The 10,540-nt window shown below is 38.0% G+C and overlaps 1 non-coding gene across 1 annotated transcript; it reads left to right on the top strand.

The window, feature by feature from the left end:
* The first annotated feature begins 4,695 nt into the window (after positions 1 to 4,695).
* LOC117715862 (small nucleolar RNA SNORA17) lies at positions 4,696 to 4,826 on the top strand. The gene has a single exon (XR_004607664.1). It is a non-coding gene; the product is annotated as a small nucleolar RNA SNORA17 (small nucleolar RNA).
* Positions 4,827 to 10,540: the final 5,714 nt, after the last annotated feature.

The following is a 10,540-nucleotide window of genomic DNA, read 5'->3' as shown; positions in this document are numbered from 1 at the left end:
GGCAGAACAAGCACCTAGATATGGAGACAAAATAAGTATCTACTTAGTTAAGCATGGTAAGATAAGATTACCCAATGCCAGTCAAGATTAATTACAGTTGTTAACAGAGAAATCTGAATTTTAACCCTTTTTTTATACCTGAAAGCCAGAGCAACAGGAGCACAAGCAATTGAGCAGGGGCCCTCATATTCATGCTAAGTTCTTACTGCAATGACAACTGTATTGGGTGTGACTGGGATATGAGGAAGTCCCCAAGACTGTGCAGAGAGAGCATGCAAATCATTTGGAAACAGTTAGGGTTGGGCACAGCTGCAAGGATCACTCATTTAAGCGCTGAGTACCAGCCTAGGATCCCTAGATGCAGGAGGACACAGAACATGTATGTCTCTAGAAAGCATGTTTTATTTTTTAAAATTTAAAATTATAAATGATATTTCTAATCTATAAAATCTGTTATTTGAATAATATATTTCAAAGATATATTGGGGGTACATAAAAGAACAACTGTTGTGAAGGAATATAAAACAAAAAAGGGAGTATTGTATCTTTAACTCATTCACATAATTCTAACAAGCTAAAAACATATTATTCATCTTCCTTGTGAAAGTTTTGTGAATTTTCAGTCGCCATCTTTTTTAATTAACACTTTAATTTACAAGACAAAATTTGATAAGTCAAAAATGATATTTAAAGCTTTAACTATTTTTACTACAGTACAAAGAAAGGAAATGTACAGTATGCAAAGTTAAGATACCTTGATCACAACAAGTCATGTTACTTGAAGTTCAAACTCCATATAAAATTGGGGTAATTTCATACTAACTGATAAGAAAGCTTCAAAATAATGAGATATTAATATTCTGCTTAGAAGGAGACTGCAGTGTTGGGGGCCGACTTTTAGCAGAAAGCGGCTATCAGCTTTGCAGCCATCTTGAGCCATATACCCTGACATGAGACTTGGATTACAATAGCCTACAACAACTGAGAACACTCCGATAATCTTGGTTTAGATATTTTGAGATTAAAGGTGCATGAGATTAAAGGTGTGTGAGATTAAAGGTGTGTGACTTAAGAGTATGACTTAGAAGTATAGAGATCAGAGTTAGAGACAAGACCTAAGGGCATGATTAAAGGTTTAACTTAGAGGCGTGGCTTAGAATCAGACTCTAGAAGAGAGAACCAGACATCAGACTATAGAGAGAGAATCAGACACATCAGACATTAGGTAGACTCTGCCCTTACCCTCGCTCTTGCTGAACCCCAACTCGCAGACCGGAGCTGCAGCTTGGGCGGGGATACAGTGGCCACCCAAATGTGGGTTGGCCCAGGCCTCAACATTTTGCCTGGGCTGGGACATTTTTGGCCGCCCCAACGTGGGGCTAGTGTGGACCCCAACATTACTTTGGCCGCCCCAACGTGGGGCTAGTGTGGACCCCAACATTACTTTGGCCGCCCCAACGTGGGGCTAGTGTGGACCCCAACATTACTTTGGCCGCCCCAACGTGGGGCTAGTGCAGTTCCCAACAATGCAGTATCTGTTTTAGCTTACACAGGGTAACTGGAACATGTTGCTACAAATGTTATTATGTGCCAGTTGACCCAATTCAGAATGAATTTAAAGGCTAATGAAAAATATGCTCCTGATCAAGTGTTACTCACATATTTGTTTGTAGTGATGTCAGAGAAGGTCATTTGCAAGAAACATATAGCAAAGCCTGAAAATATGGCAACAATATCCTCACTTTATTCTCAGATGAGTCCAATTGATATAGTAACTTTGTGATGTCACTTAAAAGGTAATAATCAATCAGTTTCAAAAGTGCATTTAAAATTATTTTTAACATTTGTAAATGGTCTAGAACATTATTTTTATGACCTTCTTTGCTTTGTGCCTGTGTGATTATGTGATGGACCTAAGCTTTCTACTGTAGTTGCATTAAGAGTTGGGTGAATGTTTAAATAGGGAATTATACTGTAATGGGGATAGAATATTAGCACATCACCCTAAGAAGGTGTTACCGTGACTCTTCTGTGAGCACAAGAAGAGAAAACACAGAATCATCTCTGTGTATCTCATTATATCCCTTCCTCCTATAGATGTATAGAAATTTCTTTCTGTTGTTGTAGTTCAGTAACTGGGGCTAATTACATTTTAAGAAAGAGATTAACTTAAATAACAGAGATAGGGGCTAAGTTTACATTTTTTATTTTTCTCATCTATCAGCCACTGCTGTCAAAACTTTGAAAATGTAACATCACAGTGGATTACACAATGTTTGAGAGTCTTCTCACAATAAAAATATTATGTGACATCAGGAGAGACTGACATCCCAAGGAAGATCAATTTCTAATGGGCCCCAGAAAGTCAAAGGAAGTATAAAATTTTATCTGTGGATAATACCTGTACAATATGAAAAAAGAATGAGATAAATAAGCCACCCATCTTTGGATTTGTCCCATGAGTGATGTGGTCGTAAGTGCTTTCTTTACCATGACCACTTCTTTCCCCAAGAATGAAAATGAATCCAGTTATAGGCCTAAACTTCCAGAATGATAATATTCCAAAAGCGTCTAAATCATTGAGAAGTGTGTGCACTAAGGAGCCCAAACAGATTGTATGAGTATAAAAAAAATGATAAGAAGCATAGAATATACAATAATGAAATGGCTACTACAGAGATTCTCTATTCTTGAAAACAAAGGCTATGCCAAGAGGGTACAGAGAGTAGGAGCAGTAGTCTGAGGCATTTAAGTAACACCAGGGTTAGGTGGGTGTAATTGCAAACTTATGTTATTTTGATAGAAAAAGCAAAGTTCCTCTTCTCATAGTTTGCTAATGCTGTGTTCTGACTAGAACTGAGTCCCGCATACACTGTGACTAAGCTATTAGTAAGTCTTCGGGGCACTGTGCTATGTCCTGGACACATGAAAATCAGCAGAGACTGCTGTGGGCACAGTTGTGGAATTGCCTATGATCATCTCAATGGTTTCGCATAGGCCTGAAGTCCTACATGGCCCAATTAAAACAAAAGCAATACAGGTCTGTCTGCAGAGAAAACATTTTAGTGGCCCAAAGAATGGTAGTACAGGATCCATCAAGTAGGGTGGTGTAGAATTTCCAATACTTCCTGTTCCCATGTATGCTTTGGGTTATATTTCCATTAAAGATTTTGACTGTGTCCTTTGGATCAAACTAACAGGGCAGAACCTTGGTAAATTCAGAGTCACACATTGCTCAATAACAGAACTATCCCTTTCTGATTATTGATATTTCCTCACTTTTTAATCAAATTTTGATGATCATACAAATCATAGCACTGAGTAAGTCCTGCCAGTATGGAATTTTGTGATAAAAAATAATCCATGTCCATCAATAAAAGAAGTAAGTTTTCATTGGATTTTAAAAAATCATCTAAAAAAGAGTTAGTGAGGTTTGAATTAGCTAGAGGAAATGAGCCTCTATGGCTGTGCTTAACCCAGATCTTTGGTTTCCTGCTTCTGACATTATGCATTTTTTCTGGGAAAGAAAATAACCCAAAGGCCTGTTCCCATCAGAGAATTCAAGGTCTGCCAATGTTAGGACAACCAGATGGCTAAAGGTTGGCATAAGAATACAATCAGGAAAGAAAAACAGTACTCATATGGTGTGTCGTAGTGAATCTAGAATGTTAACATCCCTGAACACAGAACAGCACTGCTATGGATCAGCACAGGCTAAGAAGTTCATTGGACAAAGGCTATTGTTCTCTACTCTTATCTGTAGATGATAGTATTTTGTCTTTCCCCTAGCAAATGATACCCTGACCTCTTTTTCATCCATGACTTGATCCTCCTGCTGACACTATTTCTTAGTATCTCCACATCTAGCCGTCTTACTGTCCATGATTATATCTATGGAGGTTGCTTCTGACCCAGATTTGGTTTTGTTTCTTATTTCTAAGTCTACAGACTAGCCTCGTATCTGATACACAAAGTGATAGAATAGGCTTCTTCTCAAGTGACAGCCTGTCAAGCAAGAAGAATTACTGAAATATCAAATATCATCATCAGTGTTAAGAAATATATGTGCTGTGGGTTTTTGCTGTGGGTAGCAATGACAGAGCTGTCTGTTTTAGCCTGTGGTGCTCCCATCACTGAGTCTCACCAATAGAGCTCTTGCTTGAGTCACAGGTTGTTTCCCAGTTTCTACTCTGCTTTCAGTTTCAATTTCTCCTTCTGATTCTGCTTTCTTTGTTTTAAGGGATCTTTTATGGTAAGACTGATTGTGTGTGTGTGTGTGTGTGTGTGTGTGTGTGTGTGTGTATTTTCCTGCCTGCCTGGCTGCCTGGCTGCCTGTATGCACATCTGTGCCAGGGAAACTCAGAATAGAAAAACCCATTGGATTCCCTAGAAAAGTATTTATATATGGTTGTGAACCACCAGGTGCATTCTAAGAACTGAATTCAGGTCCTCTACAATGTCAGCCAGTCCTCCCTTCTGTGGAGCCATTTCTCTGTTCCTTTTTAATCACTTCATCTATGATTTCACCTGTTCTGTCTCTTTTCTAAAAAAATATTTAACTGCCCTTGGTTATTCTTGGTTATTCACACATCAGAAAGCTCTAAATACATAACTTCCCTTAGAAGTCTCCTTAATCTCCTCTTGCCCTAGTTTCTTCATCTATGAAATTGTGAATAATTAAGACAGTTGTCCATTACTGCCTTATAGAAGCCTTGCAGGTGTTGTTGCTGTGTCACATGTGTGTCAGTAGGTGGCAGAAATGAGAGACACTATGTCTGCTCAGTATTTTGATGTGTGAACATCTGACTGATTAGTAGCCTATCATTTTCTGAAATAGAGATTCTGAGAAGGCAAGACTAGTACTAGGCAGTCTCAGACTGTCTCCCAGGATGGGGAACTGGAATATTAAAGAACCTCACAGGGCTGGCCCTGTTTATGGTGGTTGCTAGTGAGCTGATGACCTCATGGGCATGAGAGTGGGAGAGCTGGAGGGCTTTCCAGCTCAGATACCTCTCAGACCCCATTCCAGGGTTTTGAATTGACCTACTACAACATGGCTAATGCAGTGACTAGCCCTATCAATGACATGCTAGAGTACATGAAAGGTCCAGATCTACAAATCTGAAACTACAGAATCTTCATGACACAGTGCAACAAAAAGATACTCAGTAGGAGGCCCAGTGATGTTGCTGTATTAATAAAGTAGCAGAAGCCAGAGGCCTTATTCCAGGCCAATGTGTCAATCCAATGAAAATTTGTAAGCACAGAAGTGTGCAGAAAAGTGTCTGCTCTCTGATACACTGTGATACACTACAGCTTCCATGACAAGATATTTTTCTCTGTTGGCATCTCAGTTTAAGCTGGGTGGACTTTCAATATGAACAGAGGGGAAGATGAATGTAATTGGTATATAATAATATTTTTTGTGAAATCCACAAAAATGTTAAAAAATAAATGAAACTGTATTTAACAAAGAAAAGAGACTGGGTATATTGGAGATGAACAGACAGTTTTGTGGATGAATGGAACACTATGAAGAAATAGGAAATGGATCTTACCTATACATGATTTCTAAAAACATAAGGGAATAGAGTATAGGTCTTTGTTGTTGGGTTGGTGTTTTGTTTCTAAAACTATGCTCTGGGATATCAATTTTGCATTGATAACACTCTGGAAATATCTTTAACAGCTCTATATTCTCTAGGTTTTTATTTGCTCCAGATCCACTGCCACTGAACCTTGATCGGATCCTATCTTCCAAATTCACTGCATGATATATCAGGCTCTTTGGAGCTTCCCCTTGTTTCTGATTGAACCAGTTTAAATCATAATTAATGCTCTGACTTGCCCTGCAAGTGATGGTGACTGTTTCCCAGAGAAAAAAGACAGGGAGGGTAAAGACTGGGTCATCTTTTGTCACATCTGTCACTTAGAGGTGAAAATGTAATAGATGTCTACACAGTTAAGCATAATAAGAAATAACATGCCTGAAATTCCAGTCAACACTAATCACAGTGTAGCAGTAAAATTCTCATTTTAGTTAGGTTTTACCTGGAAAAAACAGCAACAGTAGCCTGAGGAACTGACCAGGGGCCCTCATGTCCATGTGGAGTGCTGACTGTAATGACAATGAAACAGAATATAACTTGTATATAAAGAAGTCCCCATGGTAGTGCAGTGAGGGCATGCAAAACACGGAGAAGAAGTTAAAGCTGGGCACAAGTACTCATGTGAGAATTTGACAAAATTCTAGTGACTCCAGATGCCCAAGTTCAGACCACACATATGCCTCCAGAGAATGTATTTCCATTCAATGATTTAAAATTGTAGATGACATTACTAATATATGTGAGCTCTGTTTTGAATGATATATTTCAAAGATACACTGGGGTAATATAGAAAATATGCTGCTGTCAGGGACTATACAACAAAGAAACTAATATATCTTTAACTCATTCAAATAATTCTGATTGATTAAAAATATGTGTTCTGCTTGTAAAGTGTTTTTTAGAGTAGTCATTTTGTTAAATTAAAATGGTAAATTGTTGGTATAATTTTACTCATGTAATAATTATATTTTTTAGCTTGATCATTGCTAACTTTAGTTCAAAAAGAGAAAAAGCACAGTAAGTGCATATATAACACCCTGATCCCCAAAACCTGTGTCACTTCAAATTCTGTTCCATATGAAGATGGAGTTTTTTTTATAATAATGGACACTGTGGTTCAATTTGGAATCCTCCATATTTTGCCTTTTTTCTACCATTTGCTACTGTTTTCTAAAATTCCTCAGCATAAAGATGTGACTAGTGATGACACTTAAAACTATAACAAAAAACACTGCTACTCAATACATGGCTTTGCTGTATTGATAGTTTTACCTACCATTATTGAGCATTAACTTTAGAAATGATCCTGACTCAGGCAACAGTCTTACTATTGTCATGTAGGTCCAAGTCTCCAAACAAGTTATGGTTTAGAAATGATTGTATATCCTTATAGCACAAATATTTGAATACAAAGATCCCACATCTTTGTCTTTAACCTGACAATCCAGCCTTATTCATCATCAGGAGAAAAAAATCTATTCTGTCTTTAGTATTTTTGTCCTGGAGTCATGCAATGCTTTATGTCTTTTAAAACATAAACTTGAAAGGCCAAACCGTGTTGCAGAATGAGCCTGAACCTGTTGATTTTCCAGGGCTCTTGGCATTAGTGATGGGTGAGAAGAAAACTCCTAGTAAAAAGCAGTTTCTTCAATATACAGAGCACATTCCCCTTCAGAAGTGCCAAAAGCAGTTTTCTAGTAGATTCATAGTAATGCTGCCTTCTCTGTCTTTTCCCTGTACTCTCTTTCTGTTAATATCTACCAGCTATATGTGTGTCTCTCTTTGATCTTTGAGGCTTGATAAATATTTTGGCATTTTCACATGATGATAGCCCCAGGATCTGAGGAAGATTCACTCAATATCCTGAGTATATAATAGCAGAAGGATGACAGTTCCTCTCAATGTAAAAGAAAAAAATGAATTATTAGTCTGGGATCTAAATTTCTATCATATGTCCTTTGATGATATATGCCAATATCAAAGGCTTTCTGGTTTTTCTTCAGCCTTCAAAATGATCCACATTAAAGAGCTAATAATTGAGAATTGTTAGAACTCATTCAACTTTCCCATAAATATACTAGTCTAAGATTAAAAACTTTGTTTTTAATTAATGTTTTATTCACTTTATATATCACTTACTGACCTTTTCTGTCCCCAAGTAAACCTTCCCCCATACCACCTTCTGTTCTCCTTAGAGAAGGTTCCCTCCTCCCTATGTATCCCACCAACCTGAAACTTCAGTTCTCTATGAGGCTAGGTGCTAACTCTTCCAGTGAGGCCAGAGAGGCAGCCTAGCTAGTAGAACATGTCACATGTATAGGCAGCAGCTTTTGGGATAGCCCTATCCAGTTACTTGGGTCACACATGGAGGTCAAGTGTCTAGTCTGCTACATATGAATGAGGAGATGTAGGTCTGGCCCATATATGTTCTTTGGTTGGTGGTTCAGACTCTGAGAGGCCCAAGCATCCAGGTTAGTTGACTATTGGTCTTTCTGTGAAGTTCCTATCCCCTTCGGGTCTGAAATCCTTCCTCCTATTCTTCTATAAGAATCTCCATCCACACTTTGGCTATTGGTGTCCATATCTCTCTAAGTCGGCTGCTGGGTGAAATGTCTCAGAGGACAACATGTTCTTGTCTGGAAAAATAACTGAGTATCATTAATAGTGTTAGGGATTGATGCTTGGCCATGGGAGGTGTCTCAAGTTGAGCTGGTTATTGCTTGGCAATTCTCTCAGTCTCTACTTCTTTCCCAGTGCCTGCACAACTTTTAGACAGGATACATTTAAGGTTAAAAGTATTTGTGTGTGTGTGTGGGTATCTCTATAGCTCCACTAGTGTTTCTGTCTGGCTACCGGAGATGGCCTCTTCAGATTTCATATCCCCAGTGAAGTGATCCCAAGTGAGCTTAGGTCAACCCCAATGATTCTTGAGAGCCTCCCTTATACTAGGTCTCTGTCTTATCCTAACCATGCCTGACACCTCCTCACTACAGTCATTGCAGATTTCCATTCATTTTCCTTCCACTCCCCTCTCCAACCCAGTTCCCTCCCTTGGTCTGGCTCATATGACTATTTTATCCCTCTTCTAAGTTTTATTCAAGCTTCCTCTCTTGGTTCTTCTTTCTTCTTTAGTTTTTTTTTGGGGGGGAGGTTCTATAGAGCATAAAAGGTTTTCTGTATTTTTTTTGGTGAGTCTCCACTTTCAAGTGAGTATATGATGTGCATGTTGTTTTTGGATTAAGTTACCTCACTCAGGAAGATATTCTCAAGTTCCATTTATTTGCCTGCAAAATTCATGATGTCTTGGTTTTTAATAGCTGGATAATATTCCATTGTGTAGATTTATCACATTCTCTTTATCTATTATTCTTTTGAGAGACACCTAGGTTGTGTCCAGTTTCTGGCTATTATGAATAAAGCTCTTATGAACATAGTTTATCAAGTGTTTTGTGGGATGTTGGAGCATAATTTAGGTATATGTCCAGTAGTAGTGTAGCTGGATCTTGAGGTAGAGCTGCTTTACTTTTTCTGAAAAAAACACAAAATTGGTTTTCAAAGTGGTTGAAAAAGTTTTATCTCCTACCAGCAATGAAAGAGTGTTCCCCTTGCTCCATATCCTCAACAGAACGTGCTGACTCATGAGTTTTAGTTTTAATCTTGGGCATTCTGATGGGTATAAGATGGAATCTCAACAGGACTTGCTTTTTGACAAAAATATCAAACTGAAACAATGGGAAAAAAGTACTGTCATCAAATGGTGCTGGTTTAACTGGATGTTAGCAGATAGAAATGTAAATATATATATATATATATATATATATATATATATATATATATATATATATACCATGCATAAAATTCAAATCCAAGAGGATCAATGACCTCAAAATAAAGCTTGATACAGTAAATCTAACAGAACAGAAAGTAGGAAAAAATGGGTATCGAAGATAACTTCCAAAAAAGAACACAAATGGCTCAAGCTATAGATCATCAATTGATAAATGGGAGCCTTTTGAATTGAAAGGCTTCTGTAATGCAAATATACTGTAAAAAGGAAAAAAAATAAAAGAATGGGAAAAGATCTTCACCAACCCTGGGTCTGACGGTGGGCTAATATCCAAGATGTATAAAGACCTTAAAAAGTCAGATACCAACAAACCAAATAACCCAATTTAAAAAATCTGATGCACAGCTAAACAGAATTCTCAACAGTGTAATGACTAATGCCTGAGAAGTACTTTTAAGAAGTTCAATGCCATTAGTCATATGGGAAATGTAAATCAAAATGTCTCTGAGATTATACCTTACACCCATCATAATGACTAGGATCAAAAACTCAAGTGAGATTGAACCACTCTGGAAATAAATCTGGAGGTACCTCAGAAAATTGGATATAGATCTACCTAAAGACCTAGTTAAACCACTCTTGGAAATATACCCTAAAGATGCCCCACAATCTCACAGGGGCAAGGGTGCTATTATGTTCATAGAGGGCTTATTTGTGATAATCAGAAACTGGAAACAAACCAGATGTTCCACAATGGAAAAATAGATACTGAAAATTTGGTTCATTTACAAAATGGAATACATCTCAGCTATTAAGAAGAGGGCATCATGAGTTTTTCAGACAAATAGAATGGAACTAGAAAATATCATCCTGAGTGAGGTAACTCAGAATCAAAAAGACATGCATGGTATATACTCACTAATAAGCGGCTATTTGCCAAAAAAGTACAGTATACCCATGTAGGAAGCCGTGGTCAGTGGCTCCATTTCAAGATGGTGCTGGCCTCATGTCTTCCCACTGGTAAACAATTAACTGCGCAGCTGTAAAGGCAGAAAGCCCGCCAAGTCACTGGCCAATCCCGAGGCGTAATATTGGGTGATGAGTGAACAGTCAATCAGAAGTGAACACGTCACTCTAGGGCGTA

The sequence above is a fragment of the Arvicanthis niloticus genome, chromosome 9, assembly GCF_011762505.2.
Source record: "Arvicanthis niloticus isolate mArvNil1 chromosome 9, mArvNil1.pat.X, whole genome shotgun sequence".
Lineage (NCBI taxonomy): Eukaryota > Metazoa > Chordata > Mammalia > Rodentia > Muridae > Arvicanthis > Arvicanthis niloticus.
This window is presented reverse-complemented; position numbering and strand designations above follow the sequence as displayed.